A 14558-nucleotide genomic window follows, 5' to 3' on the forward strand; every position below is an offset into this window, starting at 1 on the left:
TCTCGGATACATTTTCTTCCCAGAGGAATGATCTCTTCCTTCTCTCCCATCCACCAGGCCAACTACCTAATTAAGAATTTCTGTTCATCAAAAGATGTCATTAAAAGAATGAAATGACAACCACAGAGTAGGAAAGAATAATCAGAATGCAGAAATGTGACAGGGGGCTTAAATTTAAAATATTGAAGAACTCCTACAGATCATTAGGAAATACAGACACCCTAATAAAACAAAAGACCGAAACTGATAGCACTTAAAATCAGACTTCTAAATGTCAATGAACATATGAAAAGGATTTCAATTTTATTAGTTATCAGGGAAATGCAAATTAAAACCACATTTTAGATGACGATAATGAAAAAAGAAAAAGAAAAAACAACAAGCATCGGCAAGGATGTGATGCAAAAATCTTTACCATGTTGGAGGAACACACACATGTAAACAAACAGAAAGCACGCAAGGCTGCTACAATCCTCGTTCTGGTAATTGGTCCTGTGTCATAACTGATGTCCATGGCTTTCTTCTTTCAATATCCATTCCATGCCACATTTCCCCTGTCTCAGCCGAAGCTCGAGCTGTCCGAGTTCTTTACTTGGCGAAGTTACCCAAACCTTCACTCCTGAAGGATCTGAGTTCTCAATAGTCTGTTTCTATTAACCCTGTAATTTTCCGAAGCATTTACTATTGGAGATGAAGTCCTAAGAGATGCCTCGTAGAGTCCGTTTCCAGACATAGCCCCCCGCCCGCATTGCGTAAAGGCAACGTGATTTCCCCTTGGTAATCCGGAGCACGTTTGAACCTGTCCTTTCCTCGGGGCAGCTTTGCTGGATTCTGATTCTGGGGACATTTCAGGGAGGAAGACTTTTTCTGCAGTGGCCGCAGCACCGGACCCACAGACCTTTCTCTACACGCACCTGTAAACCCGCCTTAGCCTGGCCCAGCCCTGCGCTGACGGCGTTTGCCGGGAACAGCACGTCGGTGCCCTGAAAGCGCGGCCCCGGCCCCCGTGCGCATCCCGGGCCTGGACTCGGGGCGGCTCGGCCCCGCCCCGCGGGGGTCCCGGCTGCGGGCAGAGGCGCGGCCCGCGTGTCCCGCAGGAGCGCAGCGCACGCCATCTGGGGTCCAACGTCCCGGGGGCTGCAGCCCAGGTGCGGGGCAGGTGGGCGGGCGGGACAGAGGGAACTCGAGGGCCAAGGCTGTAAGGGTCAGGTGCTTCCGTCTCCTCTGGACGCAGATCCACAGACGACGCACCGAGAGCAAGAAAAGTGTCACGTCCACCTCCCTCCCCACCGCACCTCTCTCCGTCTCCCCCGCGGCCATCTCCCAAAACCCTCGTCTGAGCTGAATAGGACCGGCGGAGACTGCGGGTGCTGCAGTTGGCACCGGAGGACCTCGCCACGTGGTTCCGGGCACGGCCCTGTCCGGTACATGGAGCCCCGCGGCAGCGCCTGCCCTGGATCGGAGGCCGCTCGGGCGCACCGCAAGGCGCAGCAGGGCCCATCGAGGCCGGTCGGGTGCTGTAGATGCGGCGCCAACTGCGCGCAATGAATCCCCAAAACGCGAAGGGGCGGCGCTGCCACAGTGCTGCGATCAGGACAAACTTGCCTTTTCCGAGTGGAAGGGAAGTGGAAGGACAAAAATACTTTTGCTTGCTTAAAGGGAACCACTTTGGTAACTTGGACAAAGGTAGACTAAACGGAAGCACTTCGGTAACTTGGACAAAGGTAAACTTTGAAAGGCCACATTCAAAAAGGGGCTGTTTCCGCCCGGTTTCGAACCGGGGACCTTTCGCGTGTTAGGCGAACGTGATAACCACTACACTACGGAAACTGACTGAGCATGTTGCTCTTCTTTCTACTTATAGGTACTGCTGACTGTTCCCGGTTTTTCCAGATAATATTCAGATTGTGGTGAGTTTTTTTTCCACACTTCTGTATAATATAAAAACTTGATGACTTAAGGTAACAGACATGCAATAAATACATAATATCTACTTCTCAAACATGTCAATGTCATGAAAGACATGGAAGAGCTGAGAACAGTTCTAGATAAATTAAACGTAATGAAAGATTATGGATTGAATCCTGAACCCCGAAAATTCGCTATAAAAAACATTACTGGGATTATGGTAGCGCAACATTGTGAGCACAACAGCACTGAAATAATATCTGACTATCATTAAAAGGGGGAACTATTATATTGTATACATGGTATCAGAATAAATTTAAAACAATTCATGGAACTACACTATACACTGTGCCCTAAATTAAATCATGGACTTTAATTAACAGTACAATTGTAAAAGTGTGCTGTCATCAATTGTAATAAATGTCCATACCAATGCAAGGTGTTAGTGGTGAGGTGGTATCAAACCTGTATTTTATTGAGGAAATCCTGTATTTTTTCCATGCTTGCTCTGTAAGCCCACAACTTTTCTGATAAAGGAGGAGGGAAAAAAAAAGTACCACCACTCATCTTCCGGAGGTGTGTAAGACATAATGGATAAATTTATAAAAGGTACATTAAACTAATTGGGAAAAGAAAAAAAAAGAGAACATTATAAGGGCAGTTTACACAATTGAAATTTAGACAGCAGATTAGTACTGTATAAACGTTGAATTTCCTGAATTTAATAACTATACTTTAATAGACTATGCTGCCTCTTAGGGAATACCCTGAATTATTAAGGAGGTAAAGGGTTGTGATGTTTGCAACCCAGCTCAAAGAAAGAGAAATGGAGATATAGAGACAGATAATAATAACATCAATAAAGCAAATTTGGCAAACTGATGTTTGAAATGTACGAAGCTTGGATAAGGAAATAAGGAAATTCTCTGTTCTAGTCTTGGAACTATTATTTAAATTTGAAATTATTTCAAAATTGAAAGTTTTTAAACCTCTGAGACAACTAATGAAAGGCTTCTTCCTGGAACCCAACTAAACACACACTGGCATCCCCGAAAATTGCAGGCATGTGCTCTCAAGCATCATCTAGAAAAATCAAATTTCAGGAAAGTTCTGGCTGTCATGCAAGTTTGCTCAAATCTGCCTTTCTCTAGTGCCTGAAAATGAACATTTAGGAACCAGGAACCCAAGGAATGGAAATTCTCCATGTCTCAGTCAGAGCAATGTTTGATTGGGGGAGACTGCTAGGTGGGCATTGGGACTGAGTATGTTCAGTTGTTCACTAGAAAATGTTGAGATGTGGGGCTAGGGATTCTGGTGGTTGTGCATGATAAACATGTGTGCCCACTATAGTAGACACAATACCCATTTTGTTTTCTGAGTCACTCATTTACTGCTCTGTACTCTACACATAAATGCCATTGCTTACCATCTATTTTGGGGATGGTAATGTATTTACTTTTTTGCCACATTTCAACTTCCTTTCATCACTGTCCTTTTTCCCTCTAAGATATTTTCCCATAATAGTTAAGAAACTAGCCGTTTTCTTCTGGGTTATAAATGTTTCATGGGAAGGTAGAGATTCCTAAGAAAGGGGCTCAGCAGTAAGACTGTTCTCCTAAAAATGAAGTGATTTTGGACACAAAATCCTTTTCACATCAACCTGGATAGTCTGTAATTCATAACCTGATTCTCCTTTATCCTGTCAATGTGGGTAATTTGATTAATATATTTGCTAGCATTATAGAAGGAATTTTGGTTACAGCTTTCTCTCAGCTGACTACATAGATACAGATTCAACAGTGTTTGAATTCTTGTTTCCCCAGGCATGGATTGCAGAGACCTGGTTATGCCTTGGCTTCTTATTAGCCTTGGTGAGCTTAAAATCAATAGCGCCTGCCCCTAAGGTTTCCACGGATACCACAAAATAGGCAACATAATAAGTGATGGATGTACTCTTTTCACTTTTCAAAGGGTAGGTTCCAGTGGCCTGATGCAGCAGAAATAAAACCAGGGTGATATGACCTGTGAGAACTCAGGTCACCCTTCCAGGAGGCACCAGAAGGCAGATAGTCTCAGGCTATCAGCTTCCTAATCATCAACCACCTTATTCATTTTATCTGAAAGTAAACTTTCTAAAACATTCTTGGGGTAAAGTGTACATTTCTCCATGACCTTTTCTCACTTTCCTAAAGAAATATGTTCTGTGCACTCCAGTTAAATTTGACCAAGGTTTTAATTCAAAGTGCAAGGACCTTTGAGCTCCAATGCAGGGATAATTGGAAAATCTGTGAAAGAGTTAAAATAATTGAATTATTCTAATGGTATCACTTAGCAAGTCAGGAAATTTCCAGTGATCTGTTTCCATCAAATTAAGAGCGGGCCTAATCAAGTTGTCAGCTGATAGAATGTGAAAATAATTATTGGTAGTATATCACTGGGATTTTGGCAAATAATTCAGAAAGCATGATAAATTAGGAGACATTGGTATATAACAAATCCTAATCCATTTCCATTTATTTGTATAATAAAATACATTTTTAGTAATTTTTAATCATCAAAATTAAAAATGGACATAGAATTAACATTGAAACTTAGCTTGTTAGAATACATTGATTTATCCATGAATCTGTGAACTAATTTTAATCCTGTCATTTGATACACTTAAAAAAAATACATGGAACACTCCATGAATTTGTGTGCCATCCTTGCACAACGGCCATGCTAATTTTCTTTGTATCTTTCCATTTTTTTTGTATATATGCGGCCAAAGCAGCGCATAGTTATACTTTTAATTATTTGTTTACCTTTTAAAATTACTGATTAGTTTTCAAATTTGTAGTGTATTCGTTTGAATGCTTGATTGTTACAACTAACTTTACTGATATCTTGATCTAGAGGTATTATTTTAAAAACAAGAGCCCAGGCAGTGCAAGGGTAGCTCAGTGGTAGAATTCTCGCCTGCCATGCGGGAGACACCGGTTGGATTCCTGGACCCTGCACCTCCCCTCCAAAAAAACAAAAAAACAGAAAACAAGAGCCCTACGTTCCCCAGAATAAAAATATATTAAAAGTATGCATATTTATTTTTATTAACAGGGAAGAGTAATAGGGTAAAGTTATGTTTAAAGACTTCTTAGCATTAATACGTATTACATTAAAATATAAATGTGAGAATTCAAGTTCAAGAAGGAAAAAGCAATGACAACATTTTAAGCAATAAAAGAAGATTGTGATCATGTATATTTTCAACAGATGATGGTTTTATGAGTTTGTTGTCCCACTTATAATCTGATGTTTTAAGCGATGCAAGTTTCGTATTTCAATGTCAATTGTCATCTGAAGAAAACGATATCGTATGTAAATATTTAATTTTACGATAAAATATTGGATACATTTAAAATGTGTCAGAGGTATTCCCCTCCCCCCCCCAAAAAAAAGAAAGAAAAAGAAAATGAAATACAATGGTGGACAATTTCAAGAGGAAGATATCTTGAGGCTGAAGTTAGGGCGAACACGTGGTGTTTCATTAGCTGTCGTGTTTCTTGCCAACAGCCTCAGGCCCGAAGCAGAGCCCTCGCTCAGCCCAGATGTGCCCACACAGCCCTTAAAAGCTATCGGGGCCGCGCGGACGTGGAGGGCTGGGGGCCGTTCCAGCTCCCAGGGCCGCCCCCTGCGTGCGGCAAAGGCGAGGCCCTGCCTGGCGCCTGTGGAAACGCCGCGAGCGGGAGACACTGAGCCCAAGCCCCGCGGCGCGCACACCCGGGCACCGCTCCCGGGCGTGGGGACCCGAGCGCGGCGCCGGAGCGCAGAGGGGCGGGCGCCGTGGGAAGATTCCGCGCAGGGCTCGAGGCCTGGGGCCTCGCGTGCGCCTTTGCCCACTTTGCCTCGACCCTCCGGCCTTCTACACAGGCGGAAAGTCGATGTGGTAACGTGAATACAGGTCCTGGCGATGGCCAGCTAGTGACTTTGTCTGGCCCCAGGATTGCCGCGGGCGCTCTCCTTCCCTTCCCTGCGAACCTCCTCGCGGAAAACCCGCCTGTGCCGCCGCGTGGACTGCGACGAGAGCCGGACCCACGCAGGAGACCGACCCGGCCTCCAAGGGGGCGCTTTCTCCTGTGCACCCCTGCGCACAGCCGCAGGAAGGAGGGAGGAGCTGGCGCCCCGCTGAGGGCGAAGAACGCGCCTCTAAGCTCCAGGTTATTTTCCGATTTCACCCAGGACAGCGGAGACGGCAGAAAGGTTCAGTTCCAACAACTACAAAATGTTCCTTCCAGGTTTCAAACCAGGGGTCCTTCCTGAATCAGGCCAATGTAAAACCTGTCAGATTTGCCTTCGCTTGCGAATCTCCTCTCCAACATAGAGTAGATAACTTCAATGCTGTCTTTTTCTCCAGGAAATGGTCATGGTAGCTTTAAGTTTCTTGGCCTTGCAATTCAGCATATTAAAAAAATCAACAGCCTCCAGCGCTGAGAGCAAAGTATTCGCACAGCGGACCCAATATCTCTTACCAGCCTCAAATAAGAAAACCTTAGGTAGCTGGAGGAGTGAGGAAAGGAGGATTTGATTTAAGAAAAGTCCTCAGTATCCTAATTCTGTCCAAGCAACAGACTCTGATCTTTTCCTCTCTGTCACCAGATAATGGCCCTTAGGAGCCAGGACCAGCAGGACTGGGAGCAGGAGAACACCAGTCCGTGTGTGTGTGTGTGTGTGTGGGTGTGTGTGTGTGTGGGTGGGTGGTATGGGATGTCACTCAGTAACGTCCAGCTGCAGGGCCACGTAGAGTGGGGGTGGGGGTGCAGAAGTTGTGAGAATAGATTCGTAAGCCGGGTCACAAACATTCGCATCTTTGGAATATGAGTTTTCAGTGCCATTTATTTCATTTAGGAGATGAGGATGAAAACACTAATGTCTTTTCTTTCCTTTGTTCTCTACCTTTTCACCTTTCCTTGCATAGCTGAAACCCACCTGTCTCTTTCCAGATTCTTCCTTTCAATTCCGTGCTATGAGCAAACACCACATGCCCTGAGCGCAGCCGTGCTCTGAGCTGGAGGTTGGCTCCCAGCGTAGGCAGGTTTAAAAGTCCTGCCACCCATGTGTCCCCTTCTTCTATCTCAGAGTCATTTCTCCAGGAGGTGCTCGAAGCACAGAGCGGCTTATCCCTGTGAAATAACGTGACAGCAGCTAGATCAGGGCCATTGGAATGTTGGGGGTGCGAGTAACTGAAAGACTGAATTTACTAATTTACTTGTTAAGAACCTTTGGTTTTGTTTTAGCTAAGATTAGATCAGCATTAAAAATAATGTTGTGAGCACGTTTATTCTACATTTGTTAACATAAATTATTGCATAATACACCAGATGCCAGACCCTGTACCGGCACATTTGTTACAAGGCAAATGAAAAACAAGACAACAGGACAGGAAAGAGGTTTTTTTGTTTTGTTAGTTGCTTTTCCATAGGACCTTCCTTTCTGTCCCTGGGTCAGGAGTCAGGGAATCCTAGACAGAAACAGAGAAAGGAGGCCCATTTGTTCAAAATAACACTGTCCCAAAGCTGCTAATTCCCATCTCTTATTTCCACTCTTGCCCCTTCGTTGGGTATTTAACTTTTGCTGGGAGCCTATCAGTTTGAGACAGTTTCTCACCTTCTCTCTGATGCCCTGAAACTGCTGGGATCTCCTATGGAAGGTCATGGGTTTGAGTGGAGGAATCAAGGCTGAATCACATCCTCGGGATGACAGCCAGTCAACATGAAGGGCCAACAGGGACCCTCTGATCAAGGACTATACCTCTCTTGATTCTACATTTTCTCCTGGGAACTTCCTTTCTCTGTGTCCAGGAGCTACTGCAGGTGGGGGTGGGGGGGAGGGCTGCACAGGACAGAGACACCAGTAAGAGGCTTACCAAGTGGGAAAATACTAGTGGAGAAGACAATGGTAACTTTTTATTCCTCTAAAAATTTTTTTTGATTTTAACATTGTCTTCCTAAGGTTGTTTTTCAGCCACCCAGGCTTCTCGAGAGCAGTAAGCAAACAGAGGTAAAAGGGGAAAATCTCAGAAGGTGGTTCTTTATTTCCTCTTTAGACCCATTTGGACTTAAATGACAACCAGGATTGCAGTGTGGGACAACAGCATGTGAGAAGGAAATGATAATTCCCTTCCGTAGAATTCTAGTATGTTGGTTCAATATCACTCTGAATGACGTACCCAGAAAATATTGTTACTACGGGTTAAAGGGTGTCAGGGTCAGGGTCATGTGTCAACTTGGCCAGGTGGTGGTGCCCGTTTGTCTGGTCAGGCAAGTGCTGGCCTGTTTGTTGCTGTGAGGACATATAATGGACTTAAATCATGTCAGCTGCATCCACAGCTGATTGCATTTGTAATCAGCTAAGGGGAGTGTCTTCTGCAATGAGTGATGCTTAAACTAATCACTGGAAGGTTTTTAAGGAGGATTCAGAAGAGACAGTCTTCCTTCCTACTTCAGCTGCCGGACCTCTCCTGTGGAGTTCATTGTGGAACTTGATCAGAGTTACCAGCTTGCAGCCTGCCCTACAAACCTTGGACCCTGCATTCCCATGGTTACATGAAACAGTTTTATAATTTTTATGTCTACGGATATTTCCTGCTGATTCTGTTTCTCTAGAGAACCCTAGCTAATACAAAAGGTAACAGGTTTGGTTACAGGTTCACATTTTCTATCAGTAAACATAGGTAATTGGAGCTATCATAGCTGCCACCTGTAGATAACTTTTGATATCAGCTTCTAACCACAGTATTCAAGTACATGACGCCCATGGAAAGAATGGTTGATTCTCTATATAAATAGAAATGACACCCACAAGACTGTACAGATTCTTGGAAAGCAGACAGATATGACTTTTCATCACATTGTATAAAACTTATTCTCTTAAAAGTATTTACATTTAAAACAAAAAATTTCACTGTTAAAACATTATAAATGAGATGGAATAGACTATCATTCTTTTAAAACTTTTCTTCAATTATTACATGTGTTTTTGCTCATACATTTGGCTATTGTGAGTTATGTATTTGTGTTAGTCAGGGTTTTCTAGAGAAACAGAACCAACAGGAGAGGCCTGTAAATAAGAGATTTATAAAGGTGTTTCATGCAACTGTTGGGCTGGAAGATTTCAAAATCCATAGGGCAGGCTGTGAAGTTGGGAGCTCTGATGGAGGGTATGGATGAACTCCACAGGAGAGGCTCACTAGTGAAGAAGCAGTGAAAGAATCTCTCTTCTTCCTTAAAAACCTTCAATGGATTGGATTATCTCTTAGAGGGAGACACGCCTTAGTTGATTGCAGTTGTAATCAGCCACAGAGGCAATCAACTGATTGGTGATTTAATCAGCCAGCCATGAAATATCCTTGCAGCCAGTGATTGCCTGGTCAAACAACTGGGCATAATTATTTGCCCAAGTTGACACCAGAACCTAACCAGCACAGTATTGATGTTTGCTGTTTGCTTATCTTTCTGCAGCTCCACCTGATTTTCATCTTTTTCTCATGTAATTCTTTGGTTACTGATGTCACATGTCAACCAGCAATAAGTAAGCCTTATTATTTCAGATTTAGATGCCAAAGAATAAAGTGATTTGAAATATCCTTTTTAGTTACAAATCACATTTCCCTTATGCTTTTGGAAAGTCATAACTCACTAAGAGGAGAAAATCATTGCAGAATTGTTTAAATAGATGAAACTGACAAAAGTACTAAAAGCAAAGGAAAAGGGTAAAAATTGACAAGAATTTGATGAATAAAACAATTGAAAATTCAAATTTTACATGGAATGTAGAACCTTGGGGTTGATTTATTAGAAAATAAAATATTAAGGTAGAATGTGTTCATCCCTAGATGAGCTGTCTTATAAGGCACAGTGCTCCTCTAGCTGAGAGGAAGAGAGAGGGAATAGCACGCAGACCAGATCTGTTGTTCTCTCCTATATCACTTGCTGTGAGTAGGTGTGTCTTCTCTCTGTACCTCTGGTAACTCATTCCTATAAACAGCTTCATCTGATGCAAGGCTAGGAAGCTGGTTTGTAAGGACAATGTCATAGAAGGAGATTCTACTGCTGAGGAACAAATGGGGGGAAGGTGAGGTTCTGTGATTTTAGAGCTTAATATAATTTAAAAACTTCCCCAGAGTTTTATCAGTTAAAAGACTTTTCTCTTTCGTTTAGAATTGAATCTACCCAATCATCATAGTTTCTTATCTTGGAGATCCAAGTTTTGAAACAATACATTCAAGCCTTTCTGCCTTTAATCATTAGAAGGCAATGCTGAAATCTACCACCCAGTTGTTATCACGGTGGGCTCAGCCTCTGGGGTTCCCGGGAACTCCTTGTTCCTTCTTTCTATGTTCCACCGCCGCCTGGAGCAGAGGTCTCCCAGGATATCGTCCCAGAGTTTGGCCTTCAGTACCACCTTCCCGTTCTTCTGCACATCAGGATTCACACATATGGAAAGAATGTTTTCTCCACAGCTTAATCCATTTGATTCCTATCTATGGCCTTGTGTGCAGACAGTGATATTGTCCATATGCATGTCAGGGACTTAGGCAACCCCAGGTCGGGGTGGAGAGAGTTACCTGTCACCAGTCAGGATTTTCCACTATTGGCCACCTCTGTATATTTTCTCTTTTGTCCTTACTGGGCACCATTGCAACCCAGTCACAGAGGGGAGGAGGTTCAGGGATAATGGGCAATGGGTTCAAATCTAGACTCTGACAGTTAGGCCACCTGGTTAAGGCAAAATACTAAATTTCTCTGCGTACTCTAGCCTCACCTGCACGGGGATGAAGATGATAACAGGGAAAACTTCCAGAGCTAGAAGGAGAATTAGGCCTGTGTTGCTCTTGGATTAGTGCCTGGCACACAGTCAGGAGGCGATACCTGTAACTCTTAGTACTTAGCCTTATTTCTCCATTCCAGCAGCCATGATGTCTTAACTTATATCAGTGCAGCAAATGTTATGTAAATGCAGCTTAGTTATTTTCAATCTGAAATCCTGAGGGAAGGCGTTTTCATTGATCAGGAGTTCATACTGATCAGTTGGGTGGCCCAACTGCCTCAACTCTCTTTAACTCATGAACACGAGAGGCTTTGCTAATTAGTCAAAAGAATTTCAGAAATCAGTTTTCATAGGTGCATTAGTGGTAATGGGTTTATCAATGGATATTGGCAATAAACTCATTAATAAAATTCATGATATGCAACATGCAAATCATCTAACACAGGCGTAGATCAATCAAATATAATTCAAGGCACGATGCAAGTCACATAGTAGCCATATTAAAAATACTCCTTAATATGAAAGTTCTACAACTGATGCTGGAGAGAGTACGTATCAAAAACCTCCTCTCTTTCCTCCCAGGTTGTTCAACATGGGGAAGGGGGGGGAGACATTGCAGCAGAAGTTGCAGATGTAGAAGGATGGGGAGCTGGGCAATATGTTTATCATTCCAAATAAAATATTTGGCATAGTGTAAGGGGTAAGAGCAGGAGGCCCTGGGGACGTGATAGACATGTCAACCTTAGAGGTGAGAGGTGACCTGGTGTGTCAGTGATCATTGACATGGCAGAAACTGGGTTCAGCAGGAGGAAAGCAGTTGTGGACTTTGGGTCTGAAGAGGTGCCTGGCAGGGGCTCTGGCTGTGAGAACCCAGGTAGGTGCCCTTAGGAATGAGTAAGCCACACTAGTTGCCTCTAGGAGACCGGAGGAAGGTTAGTGGACTTGGAGAGTTCTGCAGTTTCTTGAAGATTTCCAACTGAGGATTTGTTTCCTGGGCTGTAGTTGTGCCTGCAGAATGCGAGGGGCAAGACAGAGAAAGCCGACTATCAGGCCAGGTCTCAGTGACAGGGTAAATGGGAGCCTCATTCTCACTTCCTCTAATATTGTTGCTCCTGTGGAGAACACCTTTCTTCCCCAAAGCCAGGTCCTCCCCGAGGGCTGTATAACCAAGCTGGGGAGGTGGTTCAGGGCCAGCTGCTTCCCAGACCTGGATGGTGGCAGCAGAATCTTCTGATTTTCCAACTTAGAACTTCTAGATTCTCTAGGGGACTCCTTGTCTGACACCAGTAGGGCTCCTTTTCTCTGGCTGGGGTAATGAGCTGGGACCCTTTCTATTCTGTGGCTCTGAGAAGTCTCCAGCAGAGCAGTATTTATTCCTAATGGTAATTATTATTGATGTGGTCAAAGAACTTGTGGAGTATGGATGGTTTCTCTTATTCAGGCTGTGTTCTGTGCTCCAGGAGTGGAGGCGTCTCCTCAGGGGCTCAGGCCTGGGCTCAAAGGAAGTCAGGGCTCCACTTTTTCATAGGGGTGGGAGTAGGGTGGTGGTTTGTAAAAATGTATGTGGTCTGGTCTTCTGGCTCCTTGACTTATTCTTGGGGAATATTGGAGAGCTCCACCTTTACTCTCCCTTTTCTGCACTCTCCGATGTCCCTCAGCACTGTCACTAGGGCCTGGGGGCTCCGCAGAGTGTGGGGGTACTGCGGAGAGGATGCGGAGTGGGGGCTTTCTGCTCCAGAGGACGATATTGATGGTCACTGGGTTCCACATTGTCTGCGATGTCAAGTAGACCAAATCCTCCGCTTCAAATAACTTAATCACCATTCAGAAAAGATCAACTCCATGAGGAAGTCTGAAAAAGCGCCTCTAAGCCTCGGTGAGCATCCACGCCACGGGACTGGCGGGATCCCCGTCTGTAGGCCTGGAGCGTGAGCGCAGTAGGCCTGGACTCTGTGCGCGGGGTGGATGCGCAACTGCGCTCAGCGCTGGGCAGCCGGCGGCGCACAGGCCTCTTCGGCCAGATCCGTACGCACCTGGATTGGTGACAACCACCGGGGTCCCTGCTTGATCGAGTAAGTGCGTTGGGGACTCGGTTAGTGGACGCCGCCGGAGGCACGCAATGCTCGGTTGGTATTCGGGATCCGGTCGCTAGGAAAGAGCGGATCTCCAGATGACTTTGCACACTCCATGTTGCCGGGCCCCTAGTGTGTCAGGTAAGTGCCCCGCCGGCAGAGGGCAGTCCAGGTAGCGAGTTTTGCTACTGTAATGCCAGGACAGGTAACCCCAACCACTATTCCTTCCACATATTAAAAGATATCAGAAACCGGGAGAAGGACGCCAGCAGAGTGGCGCAGCGGAAGCGTGCTGGGCCCATAACCCAGAGGTCGATGGATCGAAACCATCCTCTGCTACAGCTTATCTGTTTTACCTTGACCGCAGAGTAAAGGGTTTTCTGAGCGTATTGGACCAAATAAGCACTCTTTCTGAGACCCTTCTCATTCACTTCAAAAGAGGCAGGTCATTTTTTTTTTTTTTTTTGGATAAGGAGGTGACAAATATCCTAAGACTATCTTCCAGTGAGTAGATCAACCTTGCCATAAGTTAAGGTTTTATGTTTTTGTGCTCATCTTATTTCACTCAAAGGAAAAACATTGTTATGAGATTGTTGGTTACTGTAAATCTATATTGTGTTTTTATTTAGGTTAAATCTCCTACTCCTTTCTCTTCTTTTTTCATTCTTATGCATGTATGCTAACTTCTGATCAAGTTTATGATAATGTTCTCTAAAGCAATCTATGTTACGAAAATCTTTTGTACTCCACCTGCGCATTTACATAAACTAGATTTGTTGTTTAAGTCCCTGTGACTATCTTCCAGTGAATAAAATCAACCTTGCAGTAAGTTATGGTTTTATATTTTCATACACATCTTATTTCACTCATTGGAAAGACATTGTTATGAAACTGTTGGTTATTGTAAATCCACATTGTGTTTTTATTTGGATGGACTCTCCTGCTGGTTTCTCTGCTTTACTCGTTCCTATGCATGTATGCTAACTTCAGATCACGTTTATGGTAATAGACTTCTGTTCTTCTCTAAAGCAATCTATGTTACAATTATTTTTGTACTTCTCTCGCACATTTGCATTAACTAGATTTGTGGGAATGTATGAGAAAAACGGGAAACAAATAATTGTCACAGACATTTAATCCAATGTAGCTCATTTTATGCTCAAAGTCTATTATCCATCACCCTAACACATCACTCGGCAACAAAAAAATGCATATGAAAATTGAAATACTTTTAGTGACCATAAAGTGTTTTAAGCATTTTTCCTCCAGCTTGATTTATCTTTAAATGTCCTTGTAGTATAAACTCAATATGAAAAAGTTGTGTAAGAAATGTACCGCTTAACGAAAAGTACGAGACCTTTTCTTCCAATCGGTTTACTTGTTGGCAGATGAAAACTTGTTGTGAATGTAAGGAGATGGGTCCTGTAGAAACCAGCACGCAATTAGCCCCATAATGAGGGGTGAGGGAAAAAACAGCTCCAGGTCCCACCGAGATTTGAACTCGGATCGCTGGATTCAGAGTCCAGAGTGCTAACCATTACACCATGGGGCCCCGATAAGCCATGATTTCCCTATATCCCTGATGGTCTAATTCTCCTTGCCCAGACCGCTAGTCCCTCTGATTCTGCTTTACCTGCTCTGGGAGTAAGTCAGGGAAGTTTGCCTGTCACAAGCCTGTACCCAACATCTTTAATGGAGAACATTGAGTTCCAAACGTCAGGAGTCCTTCTTTCTCGCTCCGAGGCCTTTTTCCCCAGGTGACTCAGGAACTCG

General features: G+C 44.0%; 4 non-coding genes across 4 annotated transcripts; 1 reads left to right on the forward strand and 3 right to left on the reverse strand.

The window, feature by feature from the left end:
• Window positions 1-1757: 1757 nt before the first annotated feature.
• TRNAV-AAC (transfer RNA valine (anticodon AAC)) lies at window positions 1758-1830 on the reverse strand. Its single transcript has one exon. It is a non-coding gene; the product is annotated as a tRNA-Val (tRNA).
• Window positions 1831-4576: 2746 nt separating this feature from the next.
• LOC143669426 (U6 spliceosomal RNA) lies at window positions 4577-4686 on the reverse strand. Its single transcript, XR_013168935.1, has one exon. It is a non-coding gene; the product is annotated as a U6 spliceosomal RNA (small nuclear RNA).
• An 8366-nt stretch (window positions 4687-13052) lies between these two features.
• On the forward strand, window positions 13053-13124 carry TRNAM-CAU (transfer RNA methionine (anticodon CAU)). Its single transcript has one exon. It is a non-coding gene; the product is annotated as a tRNA-Met (tRNA).
• A 1141-nt stretch (window positions 13125-14265) lies between these two features.
• On the reverse strand, window positions 14266-14337 carry TRNAQ-CUG (transfer RNA glutamine (anticodon CUG)). The gene has a single exon. It is a non-coding gene; the product is annotated as a tRNA-Gln (tRNA).
• Window positions 14338-14558: the final 221 nt, after the last annotated feature.

Source organism: Tamandua tetradactyla, chromosome 25 (genome assembly GCF_023851605.1).
Source record: "Tamandua tetradactyla isolate mTamTet1 chromosome 25, mTamTet1.pri, whole genome shotgun sequence".
Classification (NCBI taxonomy): Eukaryota; Metazoa; Chordata; class Mammalia; order Pilosa; family Myrmecophagidae; genus Tamandua; species Tamandua tetradactyla.